This window comes from Pelodiscus sinensis, chromosome 1 (assembly GCF_052426305.1).
Source record: "Pelodiscus sinensis isolate ZL-2025 chromosome 1, ASM5242630v1, whole genome shotgun sequence".
In the NCBI taxonomy this organism is placed as follows: Eukaryota; Metazoa; Chordata; order Testudines; family Trionychidae; genus Pelodiscus; species Pelodiscus sinensis.
This window is the reverse complement of record NC_143052.1, coordinates 155397481-155420776: the sequence shown is the minus strand read 5'-3', so window position 1 is coordinate 155420776 and position 23296 is coordinate 155397481. Positions and strand designations below refer to the sequence as shown.

Here is a 23296-nt window from a genome sequence, read left to right as displayed (position 1 = left end):
GTTTCACAATGTTTTTACCCAAACATTAAATGTCGGGCTAAACTGCTTGATGGTTTGTCATTGGTCAAGGTATATCATTGGATAAGTTTCAATATAACAAATTACTATACATCACAGCTTTGGGGGTTATTCTGGAAACTTTGCAAGATTTCAGCATGGATAACTTGTTGCTTATCTGCAGTCACTGTTGAGTTGGATATATGTTATATAATGAATGGTTAGAAAATTGTAAGTAATTCTGTTTTTCTAACGTGTGACTAAATATTTTAACTACATATAATGGTGGCATGTCTTTGTAATAATAATATTTTGATATCCAGACCTCATGACATCAGAGTTGTTAATAATCCAGATAATGGAGCTCTATATATCTTTAAAATGTTCTGCAATTATAAAAAATCATTTTTAACTGGGAAACTCGGGATCCTAAAAATTAAAAAATATATTGAAAAAGATTTGGCATCTGAATTTATATGCAATATTTAGCAGCTACGTCACCATACAGATTTATAGGATGAGAGAGGATTGAAAGTCTCCATCACAGGAATGGGAAAACATCGAAAATAACTTAAGTTACCTCTGAGGCTTGCAAGAAATGGTAGAGAGTTTATTAAAAAAAAAAGTTAAAAGCTGTTCTAAAATCAGTATTTCAGTCTGTGGAGTTAGTTGAGGTAAATGGGAATTCAGAATACAAGACAGTCCTGATTAATTAAATCTTACTCAATTGAAACTTCCATTCAACCAGTGTGTGTTTTTGGTCTCCAAAGCTTTATGTTCAATGAAAGCCTGATGACACCTTCTCTGCCGAACCTCCATTCTCTACCACAGAAGTGCTAGTTGGCCACTTGAGTCAGAATTCTAGCCAGACCAGACATCATCACCAAACACTGTATATAGGATTAATTCTTCTCTCACTACTTTGGTCTGGTTGTTTGATGAAGTGACTTATGGATAGATGTTCCTTCCCAGCAATGTGCAACTAATAAAACATCACACTGACCCTGACACAAGCACATTTATTATTTCAGTAGTTTAACCATTGAATGCTTTTGAATAATTCTAGTTTTGGTAACTGGCAAACAACTGTGAAAGCTGGTATATTTAGATGCTGCTGTCTTCTTCACTAGTAGTGCTTCTTATTCAGACTTCTCTATAACAGTGATAAAGTTCCACCTTCGTGTGTTTTCCTGCCATTTGTTTTACTATAGATGAAACAAGAGGAAACCACAGCAACTGGCAGGGCCTAGAGTCAGAAATTCAGTGTGTGAAATTGTGCATGGAATCTGTGGATATCTGCTTTGCAAAGCATTGTCTCTTGCACTGAGACCTTCATGGTCTGGAGAAGATAGGGTATGTCTACACTAGCCCTCTAGTTCGAACTAGGGAGGCTAATGTAGGCATTCGAAGTTGCAAATGAAGCCCGGGATTTAAATATCCCAGGCTTCATTTGCATCTTCCCGGGCGCCACCATTTTTAAATGTCCCTTAGTCCGAACTCCGTGCCCGCGGCTACACGCGGCACGGAGTAGGTAGTTCGAATTAGGATCTCTAATTCGAACTACCGGTACACCTCGTTCCACGTGGATTTAAATATCCCGGGGAACGAGGTGTATCGGTAGTTTGAATTAGAGATCCTAATTTGAATTACCTACTCCGTGCCACGTGTAGCCGCGGGCATGGAGTTCGGACTAAGGGACATTTAAAAATGGCGGCACCCGGGAAGATGCAAATGAAGCCTGGGATATTTAAATTCCAGGCTTCATTTGCAACTTCGAATGCCTACATTAGCCTCCCTAGTTCGAACTAGGGGGCTAGTGTAGACATACCCATACTGCTTCTGTATCTTCTATACCAGTGTTTCTCAACCAGTGGTACGCGTACCCTTAGGGGTACTCGAGAGAAGTCTGTGGGGCGGGGGGGTACATCAACACAACTGAAATTTGGAAACTGAATTTTTGTTTTAGGTTTTATAGCACTTTATTATTTTTGTATATTTTACACCCAAAAATTTCATCACTCGCCCGGCTATGATAAAGTTGTTTAAACAAATGTGTTGCAATGGTAGAAAAAAATGTTGTGTGTCTGAAAGCTGTAGGTACTGTGGGTACTTTATATAAAATTTTTTAAAAAGGGGTACTTTATTTAAAAAAAAAAAAAAAAAAAAAGGTTGAGAAACACTGTTCTATACCATATTTTCCAATCCTGTCTTTACAAAATCTTTCTCTGGTAATTCCTTAGGGTTGTGTGCAGCAGTCAAACCCTTTGGATAGGACTAATCCATCTCCATTTTTTTATTCAGTGTCAACACATTCTCTTAGACTATTTCTGTCTAATAGAGCTATGAGAAAGTGACACTTCAAATACTTCTTATTACTATGCAGAATTGTAATTTCAGAGTTAAATTGTATCTCATTTAGCCAGAGCTGCCTCTAGTAGAGACAGCCTACTAGTTTTTCATCTTGACATTTCGATGGCAGATACATGGAGCACATTACAAACCACTCCTTGTTCAGTGGATCACACAGAGACTCTATGTTCCTTCTCTCCTTACTGTACCAGGGAAATATGAAGGGAGTAAATTCACTAATAATTCTGTGTGTCTATAGCACTTCCCCTCCCCATACGGATCTCATAGCCTTTTACAGATATTTAATTAACCCTCAAACCACCCCAGTAAGGTAGGTGTCACAAACCTGAACGCTGGCAAACCAGCTCAGTGATTAGAACGAGACTGGGAGTTGGGGGAGTGGCCAGGAACTGGAGCTGGAGGCCAATTGTTGGAGCCAAGAAGCAGAGCCAAAGATCAGAACCAGACTCAGGAGCTAGGAACCAGAGCCAAGGAGTGGAGTCGGGAGCCAGACACCAAAGCCAAGGGGTGGAGCCAGAGTCAGGAGCCAGGATGCAGAGTGAAGGGTAAGAGTTGATGTCAGAAGCCGGGAAAGGGACACAGGGCTGAAGAGGGCAGGAACAAGTCAGGAGCCAGACTGGAGCATGAACAGTCAGGTAGTATGCTGAGCACCTGGCAACCTGCTATTGCTCCTGGCACCCTTCAGCCAATTGGGTGGGTTGCCAGTCCCTCAGTCCTATTGCAGCCCAGTCATAGGTGCTGGAAGTGGGCATGCTGGGGTGTTCTTGCACCCCTGGATTGAACTACTTTCCATTATGCACAGGGTTTAGAGTTTGGTTCAATGGCTCTTTGCTCCTTCGCTATACAAAATGGTCCCGTGCCCCTGAACCTGGCTGAGCTCATATAGCTGCCTGGAGGCTGGGCAGACAGTCCTCAGGCTCAGTTGAAGGGGCTCAGTCCTGACAATAGAAAATGTTACTGGGTCCTTACTTACACATGGACAAACTGAGGCAAAAGGAGGTTTAATGACTTGCCAAAGATCCCAACCGTGTCAAATTTAGAGCTAGGAATTCGCTCCAGGAATTCTTGCCCCCAGACTCCTAATCAAAACTACCTGACACCCTTTCCCACAGATCTGCATATAATTGCACTCCAAGTGTACTGTCTGGGGCCACCTCCTCTGAATGATTGGAACAGGCATCTATACAAAGAATATGTGCAATATACTTGTCCCTCTACGTCAGGGAGGGGAGCCTAAGGCCTGGGGGGTTGGATGCGAATGATTTTTCTGTGGGTCAGCAGCCCCTGAACAAAAAGGATTCTCCCCTCTGCTCTATGTAGACTGATTAGTGGGCAGGTGAAGGTAGTTATAATGGGGGATTAACTGAGAAAGTTAACTCTGACACAAGTTCTGTGTCACAAACTGACGAGGAGGGTCAACTCAGTCTGAACTTGAAAGGTCTGCTTGTCCGCATCTAAACAACAAGAAATTAAACAATTTTTCTGACTTATCTCCTGAGCACTCACACCGCATGGTATGTTGTTGCTGAGGCATGATGTGCACTGGCACATCTATGTAGGAAGAACTGCAGAGCAACCGATTGCTGTGCATTTGCATCCAGTCAATTGGTTAATAATAATATAATATATGGAGATATACCATCTCATAGAGCTGGAAGGGACCTTGAAAGGTCATCTAGTTCAGGCCCTTGCCCTCATGGCAGGGCCAAGTACAATCCCTGACAGATTTGCCCCAGATTCATACATGGCTCCCTCAAGGATTGAACTCATAATCCTGGGTTTAGCAGGCCAATGCTCAAACCACTGAGCTATCCCTCCTCCCTAGAGTCTGTTTATAATCTGTCACTTTTCATGAGTGCAAATAAATTAAGTATTCACACACACACACACACACACACACACACACACACACACACAAACAAAACCCATCCCCACCCTTTTGTAAGTGGGATTTCCCCTCCTAATTATTGATATATAGCTAATGGGAGAGTTTAATTCTGAAACCTAAAGATGTGCAAAAAGGAATCAAAAAGAGATTTGTTTTGTTTATTTTTGGGAGAGCGGTAGAGTGACTTTTGCAGTAGCTGACTAAAACTAACTTGTAGGCAGTCCTGTTCTATTCAGAGTCTAATGCCACTCTTGTCAGCAGCATATCTGAGCCCCACTTTACTTGCATAAGCAGCTACCGCAGGTTTCTGTTCCAATTTGGGAGTTCAAACAGCTGATCTTGGCATAACACTTCTGAAGACCAAACAAAAACACCAAATCTTAAAATGAGTTCACATGGTGACACCAACAGCAACTGAAGTCCCTTGTGTAGTGCGTGATCCCGATTAACAATTTACAAGCCAAATGCTAGTGTCTCATTTGGGGATCAGCAAAAGAGTAAGCACTGCCCTTCAAACCGTTATTTCTGCCCCACCTAACAAAGGATGTGAAAATAAGTGACATTTTCTGCCTTATTGAATGGGACTACTCATGTAACTAAGACAAAGAAGATTTGGCCTAACTCATCCGGTGCTCACTGTACTATGCACATTATTTTTCAAGTAGTTTAAACTTCTTTGTAGAGATATCTTCCCAAATATTTATCTTAAAAAGTCTATTGTTGAAAGTGTCTTGATTTTTTCCCTCTTTTGGTTATGCATTCTCTCTCTCATGCAGCATTGTTTGTGGAATAGGAGATTCCACAAATACTCTGGTAAATTAAAATATATTGGCACAACTAATATTGATTTTTAAATACTGTTTATTGTTTGCATAAGAGAGCTTTTCCACTATTATTTCTTTCCATGAAAATGACTGACCTAATAGAGCTAGTAGTAAACAGACCGTTAGAAAAGGTGGCTTTAAATAAAAGTTGGAGAAAATGAATGAGAAAAGGTTACTTTAAAATATCTCCTTAAAATGGGATTGCTTACTGGAGTTGGTTTTAGGAAGGTCTTAGAGGATCTTTTGAAAGGGAAAGTAGTCTGGACAGAAAAAAAACCCTTCTTCGAAAAACCGCGTAAACCTCCTTTTTTAGGAAGAGCAGTTTTTTTCAAAAAAGGGGGGTTTTTTTGGTCCAGACTACTTTCACTTTCAAAAGATCCTCTTTCAAAAATACGATCAGAAGAAGATATGCAAATTCCCACAGAAATGCATGCATGCAAAACTCAGGTGGTTCCTGCATAATAAGTCAACTGCAGGCAGCTGTACCCAGACTCTCCTGGGATGAAAATACAAAGCCAACTGCTTTGTATTTGGGAGAGAGAGGGTGAATTTCCCCATATGTAGGTAATATTTTCTAGTGCACAGTTGAAATGCAGTACAGCCACTTCCTGAGTTACGAACAAGTTATGGACCAACACTTGGTCCATAACTCTAAGTGTTCGTAACTTGGATCCCATAGAGTTACATGGCGACCGCACTGTTCGTAAGCGCAGATCGCCGTTCGTAACTCGGATCTGCATTTACGACCGCTTTGGTCGTAAGTGGAGGTGGTCGTAACTTGGGGAGCAGCTATATCATAGAATCCTAGAATCATAGGGCTGGAAGAGACCTCAGGAGGTCACTGAGTCCAGCTCCCTGCCTAAAGCAAGGCCAACCCCAACTAAATCATCCGAGACAGGGCTTTGTCAAGCAAGGACTTAAAAACCTCTAGGGGATGGAGATTCTACCACTTCACTAGGTTACCCATTCCAACGCTTCACCATTCTCCTAGTGAAATAGTTTTTCGTAATACCCAACCTAGACCTCCCCCACTGCAACTTGAGACCATGGCTCCTCGTTCTATTACTGAGAACAGCCTCTCTCTTATCCTCTTTGGTACCTTCCTTCAAGAAGTTGAAGGCTGCTATCAAATCTCTCCTCATGCTTCTGTTCTGTAGATTAAATAAACCCAATTCCCTCAGTCTCTCCTCATAGGTCATGTGCTCCAGCCCCCTAAGCATTTTGGTTGCCCTCCACTGGAACCTCTCCAATGCGTCCACGTCCTTTATTTAGTAGGGGGCTCAGAAGTGGACACTACTCCAAATGTGTCCTTACCAGTGCTGAATAAAGGGGAATAATCACTTCTCTAGATCTGCTGGCAGTGTTCTTCCTAATGCACCCTAATATGCCATTAGCCTTTTTGGCTACAAAGGCACACTGTTGACTCATATCCAGCTTTTCATCTACTGTAATCCCCAGGTCCTTTTCTGCCAAACTGCTGCTCAGCCTCTAACAGTGCTTGGGTTTCTTCCGTCCCAAATGCAGGACTCTGCTCTTGTCCTTGTTGAACCTCATCAGATTTCTTTTGGCTCAATCCTCCAATTTGTCTAGGTCACTCTGGACTCTATCCCTGCCCTCCAATGTATCTACCTCTCCCCCAGCTTAGTGTCATCTGCGAACTTGCAGAGGGTGCAATCCATCCCCTCATCCACGTCATTAATAAAAATGTTGAACAAAACTGACTCTAGAACCGACCCTTGTGGCACTTCGCTTAATTCAGACCATGAACTAGACATTGAGGCATTGATCACTACCTGTTAAGCCCGACAATCTAGTTAGCTTTCTATCCACCTTACAGTCCATTTATCCAATCCATACTTTCTTAACTTGCTTGCAAGGGCAAGGATACTGTGGGAAACCATATCAAAAGCTTAGTTAAAGTCTGGGTCTATCACGTCCACTGCCTTCCTCATGTCCACACAGGCGTTACCTTGTCATAGAAGCTAATCAGGTTGGTCAGGCATGACTTGCTCTTGGTAAATCCATGTTGACTATGCCTGATGACTTTCCCCTCTTCCAAGTGCTTCAAAATGGATTCCTTGAGAATCCCCTCCATGATTTCTCCAGGGTCTGAGATAAGGCTGACTGGTTTATAGTTCCCTGGATTGTCCTTTTTAAAGATGGGCACTACATTTGCCTTGTGTCGGAGATGCTCCTGTTTATACTATGTACTAGACTGTGAGAGAGCGCACAAGCTGTAGAGTCCATTGTTTTTCTCAGAGCAAAATATCTGTTGTTCTACACTCAGTTGTCACTGAGACATCTCCACACACAAAGGGCAAAATTCTTTTTTTCTGTCTGGCTGTGGGAAATAAATTTGTAAAAGCAGGTCAGACAAAGCTTGGGGCTTTGTGTTGTGAATATCAACTCTGATTTTTCTTCCTTCCTGTCACCAATGAAACTAGGAGAGGAAATTGATTCTTCAACAGAAAATGAAATAATGCCGTGAATTTTTTGCTCAACTTCAGTTTTGTTGTTCTTGCTGGCTATCTAATAGCTGACCCGTCACCCTCTTTCTGCATATGTGAGAGCACCACCACTTTCCATCCATCTAAAGACAATTCTATCTACAAAAACTAGTTGGTATTTTTATTTTATATTGGTAACTGCTTACTACAGGTTGGACCTCGCTGGTCTGGCACCCTCTGGACCTGTCTGGTCCCAAATGAGGGGATTTGCTGGGCCAGGGAAGGTCCCTCCTCTCGTGGACATGCTGCCACCAGGCTAGGACTCCAGCCTGCCCCACTGCTGCCTTCAGCCCCCCAGGGCTCTCCCTGGGCCCGCTGCTGCTGGGACAGAGTGCCACGGCCAGAGCTGCGCAGCAGCGACAGAGCTCTGCAGCTGCCTGTCTTCACAGCTGGGGCTGGAGCTCTGGGGTTGGGGCGGAGGCATGGGGCCAGAGCTGTGCGGCCAGGACCAGAGCTCCTTGGCTGCCACTGGGGTCCACGGCTGCTGGGGCCAGAATTGCCTGCCATGCCGCCTGTCCTTCCCCCACACACATGTATTCTGGACTCCTGGCTGAGTTGCCGGTGCCCCTTATGACGCTTCTACCCAGCTGCCAGACCTCCCTCTTCCTGGGCTCTGTGGTCCAGGAACGTCCATGGTCCCTGCCGGACCACAGATGTTGCTGGACCAGGGAGTTCCAGTTAAGAGAGGTACAACCTGTACTGCTAAGTCCTTTACCAGTAATGAAGGTAACACACAGTCCAACATGCAATCCAATTTTCTGACGTTAAAAAACCCTCCAGAAAATCTGAACGATCACCTCCTACTTAGCCCGAATCTATGCAATGACAGAGCCCTTGAACAATTATTTGTTAAAAGCCATGAACTCTTAGGAAGAGCTTTTGTGGAAATGGATGTCAGCCATTATGTATTTTATTGTGCCAAAAATCATTCAAATACTCCAGCCTTGCAAGTACATTGCTAAATGAAATTGGAAAGAAGGAAAGGTCAGAGAATAATTTTCTATATGTTAGGAGAAGTGATCAAGATAAATTCCTTCAGCATGTGAGAGATTGTGCCAGAATGTAAGCATTATATTTTTATAGTCTAATACACTATGCTATACAAAAGAGTTTAATAGCAGGTATATTAAAAAAGGAGGCCGGAATTAATTACAGGAATTGAACTGGTCAGCGTTACATAGATGAACTAACTCCATGTGAATGGTAGTGTTCTTTTGTTGCCTTATTATTCTTCCTAAAATAAAGGCCACTAGCCTTCAAATGCCTCAGTTGAGGTGATAGAAATGTAGCCGTGTTAGTCTGGGGTAGTTGAAGCAAAATGCAGGACAATGTAGCACTTTAAAGACTAACAAGATGGTTTATTAGATGATGAGCTTTCGTGGGCCAGACCCACTTAATCTGAGGAAATGGGTCTGGCCCACGAAAGCTCATCTTCTAATAAACCATCTTGTTAGTCTTTAAAGTGCTACATTGTCCTGCATTTTGCTTCAGTTGAGGTGTAGGCTTTTGCAAAAAGTTTGCACTGGGGATGGTAAGGAGAACTTCTAGTGCGATGATGTCAAACTTATTGGCTGAGTGTTTTCTAGAATGGCCACCTATTGCATTTGCTTTTCAGAAAGCCATTGTGGTGTTGAATTAGTGTATACACCTACATTCCATTAATACAGGGGTGCTCAAACTTTGTGATACCACAACCCCCTAAAATGCTAAATGAATTTGTGACCCCCCACCCCCACTCTCACTGCCCTGGGTCGCTTCCTCACCCCTTCTCACCAGACTCCTTGCCCTCCTGGGGTTCCTTCAAGGCATTTGCGGTCCTCAATGCCCTTCCCCCTGCAGACTCCTTCCCCCCCATCTCTTTCTCCTCTGTGCCTCTTTTCCACTCCGTGTCCCTTTGGTTCCTCCTCTTCTCTGCCTCCTCCTCTGACCCCCACGTGCCCTTATTTACCTCCGGGTCCTCTGCCCCGTCCCAATCCCCCAGCCTGCTGCCTGAGGGACCCCACCCTCTCCCAGCTGGGGAAGTGTTCGGTTGCCCGGCAACCGTGCCCCAGCCGACCCCTCGCATGTCTGCTCCTGCGCTGCCGCTGGCCTCACTCTCCCGCCGCCTTGCTTCCTGCTGCAGCTGAGCAGCGCTCCTGGAGTCCCGCGGCCCCGGCCACGTTGCATGGCTGGCCGGCGGCTACCTTCCGCCGCCCTGCCACTCTTCGCAGCTCAGGAGAGAGGGGCCGTAAGTGAAAAACTGAATCCAGCTGTGACCTCCTTCTAAGTTGCTCACGGCCCCCCTGGGGGTCACAACCCACAGTTTGAGAAACGCTGCATTAATACATTGTGATATAGCTTCATCACATAGTAAATTAGTAACAACCTCCTCAAGGGCTGCGTCTACACTGCCACTGGTGCCTTTTCCGGAAATGCTTAAAACGGAACAGTTTTCCGTTATAAGTATTTCCGGAAAAAGCGCGTCTACATTGACAGGATGCTTTTCCGGAAAAGCACTTTTTCTGGAAAAGCGTCCGTGGCCAATGTAGATGCGCTTTTCCGGAAAAAAGCCCCGATCGCCATTTTTGCGATCGGGGCTCTTTTGCGGAAAAGACTACTGTGCTGTCTACGCTGGCCCTTTTCTGGAATAGTTTTTCCGGAAAAGGACTTTTGCCCGAATGGGAGCAGCATAGTTTTTCCGGAAAAACACTGACAATTTTACAGTAGATCGTCATTGCTTTTCCGGGAAAGCAAGCGGCCAGTGTAGACAGCTGGCAAGTTATTCCGGAAAAGCAGCTGCTTTTCCGGAATAAGTGGCCCAGTGTAGACACAGCCAAGATGTATGGTCACGTCCTGTGATGAAGTATGTTAGGGACTGTTTCATTTGTTCTGCCAGCCAGCAGAACAAGGGATGGATCCAGACTGTGTCACAATCTTGGGGGCTAGTAATAGCTTTATCAGTTATCCTTATAACAGTCATTAACTCCAGTGGGGGGTACATGAGCAAAAGAAAAGCAAAAATAGACTCTAAAGTATTACATTTGATTGTCCTACCACATTTGCTGTGAATGGAGAGGCTTGTAGAGCTGTTTATTAAGGCTACAGAAATAAGCATGGATGAGGCTATTGTATTAAACTGCTCTTACATCTTTTCTTTTGGTGTATCTTACCTCACAGATTACTCCATAAGGCCTTCAGGACCAAAGAATGGACTGGCAGTAACAAAATACTAATTTCATTAAGTGTATTGTACTTTTATACTTCAAGTATGGGAGCGATATTGTTTGAGCATCATTTCTGTTTACATTAAAACAGCTTAATAGGACTGGCATATACATAGGAAAGCCTCTTAAAGTAAAGCCAGTTTTTCACCCTCCAAAAGTCTTTAGATCTAAATAGAAATTCACTGTAACCAAAACTAAAGTCTGCGTGCCTCAATGCACTGAAACAATTCAGGATTCTTTACTCCATTATGAACCAAGATTCACTTATATCAGACTTCACAGTGAACAGATTCCTTTGTTCATCATGAGAGTGTTGAAAGGAAATTAGCATTATATTATTCAGTAATGTGTAATTGATAAATGTCTTAGCTCTCTAGTTGCATAGATTTCTTCCTAATCCTTACCACATATGGCATGTTATACTTCATCTGTGTGTTTTTTTTAAACATCAAAACAGACCAAGGAAGGCTAAGGAAAACAATTAAACAGTTTTTGCTTTTAAGTTTATAAGGAAACAATGTGCTATCAGTCTGAAGCATTCTGCCGAAAAGAAACACCTCTGTCATATGACCCCTGTTTCCTGCCTGCAGCTGTGGTAAAGATGTGCAACTTTCTTGGAAATGTGAGAGCGCTTTGAGCACCTTTTGGAGTGACCTTTATTTAAAAATGTTCCTTGCAGCTTGCAGTGAACTCTGTTTTGCAAGCTTACTGTCAATGGACAGCATATTTTCTGAGCTTGCATTTACTAAACGCACATAATATATAATCACTAACTGCACACACATGCGTACTTTCACATATAATCTCAGATACACAAGCTTTTTGCTTACTTTCAGAATATAACAGTTTATTTTTTTGGAGCGTTCTTTCTAATAATAAATCTGTAATATCTCTGATGTTCTTATGTCTGGTTTAATCATACAGCGATTACTGTATCACACATGCTGTTATATTATTATTTTCTTGTTTCCTTCCTATATTAATAATGCAAACTGATATTATGTACAACATCAGTTGAATAGCTGAGAATTTGTCCAGAGTTGTAATCAGTACATTAACCCCCAAAAGCCTTCAAATTAAGAGTAAATGGAATATAGGTATAACAGAAGAATAATGTCTGGTGCATTAAACAATCAACCCAATTTTTTCAATGTTGCTGATATCATCAAGGTGTAAAATAGGCTTACCTTAGTGCAGGAAGTCTTCCTTTGTTGTATTATGGACAATTTCAATTTTCTCTCTTTTACTCCAAAGGGGAAAATCCACTCCCGTAAAGAATATTGTCTATTTAAAGCTACAGAATAAAGGACTCCTTCTCGGAGCTCCAAATTTAGTTGTTTTAGTAAGTTGAGAAACCTAGTTCCAACAGTCATTCAAAATGATTTTTCTCTGTATTCAGTAGACTGAGTAACAGCAGAGAGTTAGACCCAGAGACATGAGACAGCGCTGTAAGGGAGAGACAGTGCAGAACCATGGCACTGACTTGGACCAAACTCTAAATATAACCAACCCACTTTCTATGCCGTTCTCTTCACACTCTGAAGGCAGATGACCTTGTCAGAAAACTGACCTCACAGGCTGTCACTCTCCACAAAGAGAATCTAATGGGACAGAGCTGCAGTGTTATGGGACAAAAAAGCAAGCAGCCATCTGTCTGTAGCAAACAAGTGTAGGTATGAACTCTATTTTTATGGTAATTACAGTCTCCATCAAGAGTTACAGTTCTTTATTTGGTCATTTCAGACATATATTCTTCATACAAGCTTGGAACAGGGATAACAGATGGGGTATTGCTTTGAATCATTTTGTACCTTCCAGCCTAAAATTTTACAGAGCCTTGAAGTACAATGAGTAGGAGTAGGAAGGGCATGACATTTCCTATTCTGAAAGCAATGTGTGTAGTATAGTGCTTCAATTAATAACATTATAACAAGATCTATATATCTATTTTCTTTCTTTCTTTCTTTCTTTCCTTCTTTCTCTCTCTCCCTCACTCCCTCCCCTTTTGTTGCTGGTTTTCCTGAGATTTTGAAAAAAGTTTGGGTTAAACCCTGGAATTTAATGTATGAAAGTGTTACAAATTAGTATACTGTATGTGAGGGACGTTGACACCAATTTACAGGGAAGAGTGAGTATATGCAGAAGAAAAAGTTGTGCAAAAGGAAATATGTGAATTATACAAATAAAACCTTTTGGGCTTTTGATGGAGAACTGCACTTTTAAACCAATATTCATCTTTATACTCCAGTGAGCTTTACACTAACCCTAAGAGGTAATGTATCAGGATATCTCTTCTTAAGCTGATGCAGAAATACCTTGCTATATATTATAAAACTGTGTTACACTGTCATTTGTTGACTTGTGTGAAAAACAACTTTTATATCCACATTTATTATTATATTGGGGAAGTCAGGACATAGGCTTGTTTGCAATAGTGCTCTTCATTTCAATATGATTGTTGTTGGCAACCTCGAGTTGGCTCCCTTGTATTGAATGTCACACCACAGAATCATGGATATGTAAGATTGGAAGAGACCTCTCAAGGTAAGGAAGCCCAGCCCCCTATGCTGAGGCAGGACCACATAAACCTAAACCCTCCCTGACATCCCTGCTCTTAAAAAGCTCCATCAAAGGGGATTCAAAAACCTCCCTTGGAAGCCGATTCCAGAATTTAATTATCCATATAGTTAGAAAGCTTTTCTTAATATCTAATGTAAGTCTCTGCTGCAGTAGTTCATTGCTCCTTGTTCTTCCTTCAGTGATCATGGAGAACAGCTGACCTCCTTCCTCTTTAAAATAACCCTTAATGTGTGGGAAGATTATCAAGACCCTGCCCCCACCCCCATCTTGCTTTCTCCGGTTTCCATGTTTTAAACTTCTCCTTATAGGTCAGGTTTTCTAAACCTTTTATCTTTTTTGTTGTTGCCCTCTGTACTCTCTCCCCAGTTCATTCGCATCTTTCCTATAGGGTGACTCCAGAGTTGGACATAGTGCAGCAGCTGAGACCTCACCAATGCTGAGTAGAGTGGAACAGTCACCTCTTGTGTCATACATATGACCCCCTCCCCCTGCAGATACACCCCAGATTTGTATTAAACTTTTATTTAACTGCAAGTTTAACGTTGATTAACTTATGCCTACAAATAAAAAAAGAGATTGAATAGCAATAGAAAGAAGCAAAACAGCAATACCCTGAGCAGCAATGCTAAAGTCAAAGATATAAAAAAACCCTGTTATTAATTAAATGGAATATTTATTAGACTGTGTGTTATCACATCTTATGGCTGGCTCCTGTAGGACAAAAAAGCCAGCTTTAATAAAGGAAATTGGTGTTTGACTTTGAAAGAGAATATGAAAAATGAATTAGGGAGCCTCTGTTTTCTTCATGTACATTCTCAGGGATTGACTCCCTGGTACTGTTATGATGTTATGGTAATATGTTTCCTCATCCTGACGCCAGGTGATATCAGGACTAGCATAGAAAATCTCTCTCTATATATAAAACAGTGTTTTCTGTTTTGCGACAGAATGACATCATCAGGCGCTCTGGCCGCGAAAGCAGCCAGAGAGAGGTGGGTTGGCGAGCAGAGCAACCAGGGGGCGCAGCCCTCTAGTAATCTATAATCTAGTTTATGGACTGGATTAGCAAGGTTTCTGCTTTCTGGTACTGCATTCCTGTGGTATCTTGAGCATGCTTTTAATAAAGAGGCCTGTGGTTGTGCTACACCTCTTCCAGTTTCTTTCCCTCGCAGAGTGCAGGCAGTTGTATATAACGAATGTGCTCTTAAGACCAAATCCTCTGTTGAAGTGGTTGTGTGGAGGGAGCTTCTTCTAGGTAAGATTTGCGATGCATTGGTTGGGCAATGCAAGGAAACCTTGCTCCGCCACTGCCTATGCAACATGACTTCTGTGTATGGAGAACATCTGTCTGTTTTTGGAGCTGTCAGTCCATTTCACCAGCAATGGGTGAAATGCCAGACTGCTCCCGCCTCACCATCCCTCACACCATAACAAAATGAAGGAAGGATCATAATTTCAGAAAGTCAGCAGACTGCATTGCTTCAGTCCTGAACAGAGTAAGAAAAAAAATCCTTTCTAAAGTGAATATTGTTCATTGTTACGGCATTTATTAACGGTGCTCTTTTCTGCAGATACATTCTGGTGTAGATGCAAGGTGGCTATGTAAATTCTGGCTGTTCCTAAACCTCATAGCCTGAGGGAAGCCTTTTAATTTTAAAGTTAAACTATAAATATTAACTCATGATGAGGCGAAGTTCTCTATGGATATTTTGCCTGGGTGTTCCCTGTATTAATCTTTCTAAAAGACCCATTTTCTGTCTAGTGAAGTGAATTGTCCGTTTTTTCCCTTCTGCTAGCTTTTGTCTCTTTGTCTGTATACTGTGCTCTCCTTAGAATGTTTGGAAAGTACTTCTAAGGTAGTGAGTTCTAGTAATATGTGCATATCCAGTGTTAAAGGCAATGGCCTACAGGAAGGTACTTCAGAAGTACTGAATAAATGGGGTATGTGGGTGAGTTTAAAATTTCCACATAAAGGCATTTTTTAAGCAGAGCATTGTTCATTAGATGATGCTTTTCAATTGACTTACCTTCTGAGGAAAATCACAATTCCTGGATAGTTGTTGCCATCAAAATTCTGTCTCACTTTTCACAAGATTAGACGTGTTAACCCCCTGTATTCTGTCCACATTTTAAGGTGGTTATTATAATCAAACTCTCAATTCTTCTATGGTTTTCAATTAGATGTAGTATTCCATTGCTGTTTTAAACAATGGGCAGTGGTGTTCGCAATGTTAAATCCAATACTGGCAGCATTTGAGTTGTTTAGTGAAGGTTCACAGAGTATCAGTTACTTTAACATTGTCATGGCTGGTGATGGGTCTGTTTTGCATATCTTGTTAAAATATAAAGGCATCTTGAAGCACCAGTTTGTTCCAATGAGGTGCTAGTTCTGAGGAAGTCAACAAGAATGGGAAAACAGTAAAATGGGGTGTCAGATGCTTCACACTGTATCTGTTGGTTTGTTCTTTGACCACCTACAATTTGAAAACCAGGTACAGTGAAACCTTTGTTATCTGGCACTCTGTTAACCAGAAAACGTTGTTAACCATCATTGTCCTCAGCCACTTCTGTCACATCTTCAGGCGCACAGGCCTGGCTTGGTTTACCATGACTGGTTTAGCAATTTTTTTTATTTAAGAAGTACTAATCATCTTTAACTCAAAATAGAAATGTGAGACCAACTGCCTCATACTACAAAACTACCAAATATTAAAAACATCAGTTTTACTATTATTGTGAATTGGTTTTTCCTAGGTTGATGGGACCCTCAGATAAACGGAATTTTTAGATAATCGGAACGCCCTAATCCTTGAGCATTTTCTAAAATCATTTGCCTTCTGTCCCTGTGTAAAAGTATTCATATTATGTCAGAAAGCAGAAGTGAAATACATCATACCCCTCAATTATAGAGGAACACAATAATTTTGGTTAGTATCAGGAGGTACTGCTGGTTAGAAAGAGGATAACAGTCTATTTTATCTCTAGCTGATCTTTCGCTATCATTTTTGTACAGTTCCTCCTTTCTCTAGTGCTACTTTTTGATCCAATATTTTTTTAAATGTCAAGTAGTCAGTCTAATTTACAGTGTTGTAGAACTGATCTCATATGACGCAGATCTGTAATGTTATTTCAGTGTGCTAGGTTAGATGTTTCTACCTGTCTGTTGCTCTTAGATTCCTTTTTCTGGTCTGGTTCATTTCCAATTAGTGAATCAGGGTGAATTCACAAATCGTGTAAAAGAATCAGCTCTGATTGTGAAAGGGTTGGGGAGGTGAAAGTTGAACATGAAAAGAGGAGTTGAAGGAACAAGAAATTCTTAGAAATGCTCCGTGAAGAATTCTTTGCAGACACAGAAGATGACAGCTATTAATATCGGCATACTAAGCATGCTGGACTACGTCAGAGTGAATCTAAAAATAACATGAAACATTGCCATCAAGCACTGTTCTTGCCAGCTGAAATGATAGGAGTTTTAGATCAAGTTGCCACTAAGCAAAGGAAGAAGGGAGTTATGTTGATGACTCTATCGGCAGACTTGTGTGGCAATTCAGCATCAGAAATTTCTTTTATGAATTGGCCAAGATGAATATTCACATTCTGCTAGGAATTTTCCTTCATGAAACGGTCATTTGGAACCAAAAATATAAATCTTTGCAGATAGTTTATAACAGCCACAGATTAGGCATAGGCTACATAAGATCTCCAGGGAAGATATCTTGTACAGGACAGAGTTACTGCCTGTTTCTGCTCAGTCAGAAAGGGCAGCTGCCAATGGGTCTACTCTCAGATGTGCATTACAATGCTTTCTTTGGCTACACACACACCATTTCAGGAATCTCATTGCAATTAAAATAAGGGATTTTGAAGTCAATTTGAGAGCTTAGGAGGTCCACTGCCCTTAATAAATGAGGAAGCCTGTTCTGGAAAAGGGAAGCCCAGTGCATAGAAGTGAAGGAAGGAGATGGACAGGGTGTAGTGTGATGGTTGGTGAAAGGAGTGGAATGTCAAACATAAGCAAGATTCAGAGGTGATGTAACCATGGAGTCAGGTTTCTGCCTACGCAGCCAAGAACAGACTGGGCAAAGGTTGACAGAGGTGCTAGGACTAAAGAGACACAGTCATTGTAAAGCAAAGCTTCATGTGCTACTGTGAACTGTGCCTACTAGTAATTCTGCTAGTTCCCAGCTACTTGCTTTGTTGCTGTTAGAACCCAAGTGCTGAGATACCTATGCATTCAAATGGATTCCATGTCATGGACCCATGACCAAAAAGGCCCTGAAAAAGTTACTTCTACAAGTTGTATTAAGTTGAAAAATCTCCTGTGCAATACATTGGAAAGGAAAGATCGGTATTAATTTTTAAAGAAGAGAGGCACTTTACTGAATCAGCCTGTCTTTCCATATAACATCAAGGATATCTAGTGAGCTATATTCTGCCCTTTTATGTGATTAGACTTTAATTTTTCATTTCCTGTCATTACACTTGGTATCTTAATGCTTTCTAGTATTTAATCTTGTTTTATTGTCTGAATTTTAACATGTTTTGCTAATTCTTAGCCAAGAGGGAAACATTTTGAGTATTTTTTCCAGTCTTGATTTCTCAGTAGTGCTTCAGTGTACTGCTTCATTGCGGGGAAAAGGAAGGTGAGGGGGAGAGGAGAGAAGACCTCAACAGTCAGGGCCACAGGAACAGCTTGCACAGTGGGAGTGCTTAGAGTTATTTAACCAAACTGTGAATCCACTTCAAGCCAGGGTTGCTGCTGTATTACCAGCTCTCCTAGTTCTAGCACGTCTGAATACAGTCTTTTAAGAGGGAGGGCAGAAACGTTTGGCCATTCGAGTCTTTTCTTTGTCCAATTAACCGTGATGCTTTAGAAGTGAGGGAAGCAACCACTTGTAGCTGATTTTGATGATGAGTTGATCTCTTCTATGATGTTGATTTTTTGTATTTATTATTTATTTATTAAAGACCAATCACAGACCAGGACCCCATTGTGCCTAGGGCTGAACAAACAGAACAAAAAATATGGTAAAATGTAGTTTTGGTTTTGTAATAAAGCTGCTTGGCAACCATTTGATCATCTACTAGGGGTAGCACGATCCCATCCAGTAGGTAGCTCAAAGTACTCCTACCTGCCATCCTCAGTTCTCTCTCTCTCTCTCTCTCTCTCTACCTCTCTACCTCTAAGATGCCTCTTTCTTTAATCTGCCCCATGCGACAGCTGCTGGTCAGCTCCCAATTCAGCCTCATTCTGTTAAAAGCAGCCAATCTGTTCCCCTAGACATTATGGAGCATCATAGCTAGGCTGGGAGGGAAAGTGGCTTGTCACAAGCTGCTTTGAGGGATAGTGGTGTGGGGGTACTGCTACTTTAAAAGCAGCCATGGTTTGCAGCGCTGGCATGGAGGCAACCGAGCAAATTCTAATTGAGCTAGGGTGAACTGGAAGGCAGTTTTGTTTTGCAGCAGTTCTGTTTAAAGGAGAACCTGATTGAAGCGGTCATACAATGCACACTTGAAGTAAAATGTACATTTGAAGTAATTTATGGAGAGCGTGAAAAGGTTGCCAACTTTCTGCACACACAAAACCAAACATACTTGCCGTGCTCCCAACCCCACCCTCCTCTGTGGCCTTGCCCCTTGCTCTACCCCTTCTCTGAGGCCCAGCCCCCTTCCCTTTGTCACTCACTCTCTGCACCCTCACTCACTCATTGTCACCCTTGACTCGAGGTATTGGAGGGGATGAGGGCCCTGGGGTGGGGTCAAAAATGTGGAGTTCAGAGTGCAGGAGGGGACTCCGGCCTGAGGCGGTTGGGACTAAGAGAGGGGGTGATGGGTCCAGCTTGGGATGTGAGCTCTGGAGTGGGGCTAGTAATTAGGGGGTTTGGAGTGCAGGAAGGGACTCTGGGATGGGTGGTGGAGACGAGAGGTTCAGATTATGGGAGGGGTCTATGAACTGAGGCAGGGGGCTATGGTATGGGAGAAGGTACAAGCTCTGAGAGGGGGGTGTAGGTTCTGAGGTTTGGGAGGGGGTTTGGGTATTTTTAAATGACCGAGGTAAGAAAAATATGTGCAATTGCCTGGGTGGTGGTGGTTATTTATTATTCCTTAAGTAATCTGAAATTTCAAGCAAGAGCATAGTAATTTCAGGAGTTAAATACTTCTCTTTGTGCTGGCAGCTATGCAAAATAAAACTCTTCCTAAGTTAATGAGTATGGCATAGGGCACATTTTTTCTTTTTCGGTGTGGGTGTATGTGTGTGTTTGTTTGATTGATTGATTGATTAAACAAGAAAACCCTCTTGTTAATAGGTGACCTCATATCCTGACTGGTTGGACCTTACCTACAGAATCAAAAATTAAGTTTTTATGCCACAGTATGTTTAGGAAGACAGCATACCAAAAAATAGTCTGATTATTCTACAGCACCTGGGGTAGAAGGCACCTTGTAAGAACAAATAAAATCTGAAGGCTTACACTCTAATTTTAGATTAGGTAGTAACTTGGGTTTTTTATGAGAACATCTGACTAGGGCTGCTACATTATCCTTTATTGTTTAATTTATTTTCTTTCCTGCTCATTTCTGTTACACTCCCTGATTCTCTGACTGAGGGTGCGTGTATATGGCAGGTTTTTTTCAGAAAAACAGCTGTTTTTCCAGAAAAAACCCTTCACTTATGTTCACACTCTATTTTATTTTTTTGAAAGAAAATTGAAAGAACAGAGGGAGTTTTCCAACATTGGTAAACCTCATTTTACGAAGAAGAACACCTTTTCCGAAAAAGCTCTTTCAGAAAAAGACATGTGTGGACACGAGGGAGTTTTCTCAGAAAAAGAGAAAAGAAGAGTGCCCTGGTGGCCACTCCGTCCGTAGTAATCACAGTTTAAATGTGACATAGCGTCCATTCAGTGTGGACGCTATCTTTTGAAAAAGCAGGTCACTTTTTCGATGCACTTTGGCAGTGTTCTCTTTTGGAAGAAGTTTTTTCTGAAGATCTCTTCCGGAAAAGTTTCTTCCAAAAGAAGCCTGCAGTCTAGGCGTATCCTGATCTTGGTTAGTTTTGGTTGTATGTACAATGGAGTGAATGATTTGAATGATGAAAAAGAAAGTAAGCAGTTTCAAGTATGTTCCATTCATAGAGAGCTACATGATGGCACAAAGAGGGCAATGGGGGAGAAGGGAAGGGGGATATAGGAATTACCAGAAAAGTTGCTGTTCATCTAGCTCAGTATCATGTCGCTGACAGTGAATAGCACTGAATGCTGCAGAGAAAGGTGAAAGAAACCCCAAAGTGCACAATGATAGCCTAGTCTCCCCGTAAGGGAAGTTTTTTCATGAATCTGTAACAACAGCTGCCTCGTATCATAAAACGGGAGTAGTATATGGCTTCTAAACATCATTTTGTCCTAATGCAACGGTGAATAGTTTTAATTATCCATATCAAAATCTGGTCGTTTTCTTAATCCAGCTGAGATCTTGACCTCAGTGATGTCTTACAGATGTGATTCTTGTAGGTCAGGAACATGTTATGTATCAAAAACGAAACAAGAAGTATTTCATCTTTGTAAGTTGTTGCTTTCTTTTTAATTGAATGATCACTTATTCCCATGTTATGAAACAGGGTAAATAGAAGTGCCTGATAAACTCTGTCTGTGCCATCCATTACTTTGTATCCCTCTCTTATTCTATTAGCCTTCCTAAAGGAAGCAATTAACAATCTCTTCAGATGCTCTTCATGCCTCTTGCCATTTTTATCACCCATCTCTGAGCCTGTTTTATTTTATTCTGTAATTTTTTTGTGACGAGTGAGACCAGAAATGAATCCAGTATTTTAGTGAGATAATACTATTGACTTACATAATGGCATGATCATATTTTCAGAATTTGTTCGCACTCTTTGTATCCTGACATTTCTTTGCAGTTTTGACTGCTGCAGCATATTGTGCAGTGGCTCACAAGACTGCGTTGTCCTGGAAGAATTTCAAATGTATTTCATTAATTGTTCTTAGTCATTTAAGCAGTTAGATATTTATGTTAAAGATTTTTTTGACTCATTTGTCACATACATTAGAGTAAAGGAGTGTCATGAAGAGGGATAAATGGTTTATTAATGAGGGATCATGCCAGCAAACACAAATCCACAGCAATTTAACTAATATGAACATACTTGCATCCCTCTCTAAGAAATGGTACTTAATTTTCATGACCAGGTATATCATTAAATTGCTGTTTGTCATTAAATAGTACAGCCTGGACAAAGTTACCTGGCAAATATTCCTGTTAAGCAGATGTGATGTTTAATAAGACACACAATAAAGGGGATCTGCTATGTGTGGATGGAAAAAAGTTGTTATAGCTCTGGATATGTTCAAAATGTGATAAAATTTTGAAAAATAAGTATGAAATCTTACATGTGCATGGCAAACCTTTCATGATTACCGAGAGAGAGAGAATGAATGTGTGACGGTATTTCTATATTTAAATGTCCAGTGCCTGGGGGGATGTAATATGCTATTAGGAATACTCAGAGCTCTGAGTGATGGTGTTATCTCTCTATCTCAGCAAAAGTGACTTTTGCTGGTGATTAGACTGTATGTCAGCCCCCTGCTGCACCAGTCTGTCTTTTTCACAGCAAATCTCTCCAGACTCTCCTAGCCCAAATCTCACCGGCAAAGAACAGTCAGTGAATTCCAGCCCCCATAGCTTCTCTCTGTTTCTGTGCAATACACAGCTCCTGACACTTTGTATGCACAGAAATATGAAGTTCGCTACTTTGTTAGAGTCAATATGTCACAATTTATTAATTTAATTGAGGGTTAATACAGCCTTCTCTTGAAACACAGCACTGAAATGATTTATAGTAAAAGTAAAACAAACTTATTAACAAAAGAGCATGGATTAGATTATTTTGAGGGAAAGAGAGAAAGGTCAAGATGGCTACAAGCAAATAAAAGGGATAATATGCACCTAAAAGTCTAAAGCTTTTTCTGGCAAGATACAGTGTTTGTTTATTTTATGTACAGTCTCCTTTCCAGCTTTTTACTGGCCAGCAGGCATCACTGAGATCAGATTGCTTAGTTTCTTCGTCTCCTCAGATCTTCTTACTAGATGCAGTGCTTGCCAGGCTAGTTTGTGGCAGCCTCCTCAGCAAAGTGCAGAGCCCTCAGACCACCATCAATTTTGGTCAGAGGGCAGTCATAAGTGATGTGTGACATTGTCTGTCTGGCCACAGTTGCCTGTGGGAACCTCTCATTGGCGCGAGATGGGAAGGCTGGCTATACATTGACCCTGGACCATTCAAAATCAGTTCAGAAGGGTTAATAAACAGCGTAGGGAGACAAAGTTGGATACACTCGTGGCTGAGTCAGTTATAAGAGACCTGTTTCTGATGTCAGCTGCAGACCATTCTTCAAGCTACACAGACTTCACAGAGAAATCTGGGTAAGGCTAGAGGGCCTACAACAGGTTCTTCAACAGCTCTTGGGTGGTCCAAAAGGAATGTGTATTTGATCTTTTCAACCAGTCTGGCTGTATCATCCTCACCAATTGATGTGTGGAGGAGTGATGTTCCTTAACACAGGGAACCACGGCACTGATGTACTCATCCCAACTTCCATGCACATGGTTGTGTGTAATTGTGTGTCAGCCAACTTGAGGTGAGGTGAATGGAGCTGAACCAGAGCACAGCATTCTGCTGCAGGCTAATCAGATAATAGGACAGCAGAGGGTTTGCTCGCCTAGAAGTGCCAACCAATTTGTTTAGGAGGTTATTATGCATCCATACTTTAGCTGCAATTTCCTCAGGTGGTTAAGATATGTGAAAGAGTCGCCCTAAAGCAGTCTAAGGTAGACTGTGTGGGATTCATGTTTCATGCAATTAAATCAGGATAAATCACTGTTAATGCTGCATTTAGTTGCTGGCAATCCCTC

At 41.6% G+C, this 23296-nt stretch overlaps 2 protein-coding genes across 11 annotated transcripts in view; one reads left to right on the top strand and one right to left on the bottom strand.

The window, feature by feature from the left end:
* The window catches only part of FILIP1L (filamin A interacting protein 1 like), a 297957-nt gene extending 285706 nt beyond the window's left edge, over positions 1 to 12251 (bottom strand). For 2 of the 3 annotated variants that reach the window (XM_006130685.5, XM_075913841.2), the window contains exon 1: positions 11977 to 12247. The gene's annotated coding sequence lies outside the window, so the exon portion shown is untranslated. Of the gene's footprint in view, positions 1 to 11976 lie in introns of all 3 variants that reach the window. The other variant, XM_075914071.2, reaches the window with a different exon arrangement.
* CMSS1 (cms1 ribosomal small subunit homolog) overlaps positions 1 to 23296 on the top strand; it is a 356232-nt gene that overhangs the window by 299014 nt on the left and 33922 nt on the right. Inside the window, exon 1 of one of the 8 annotated variants that reach the window (XM_075915460.2) lies at positions 12319 to 12458. The exons of 6 other annotated variants lie outside the window; for them this stretch is intronic. The gene's annotated coding sequence lies outside the window, so the exon portion shown is untranslated. Of the gene's footprint in view, positions 1 to 12318; positions 12463 to 23296 lie in introns of those variants that run through there. One more of the 8 variants, XM_075915374.2, reaches the window with a different exon arrangement.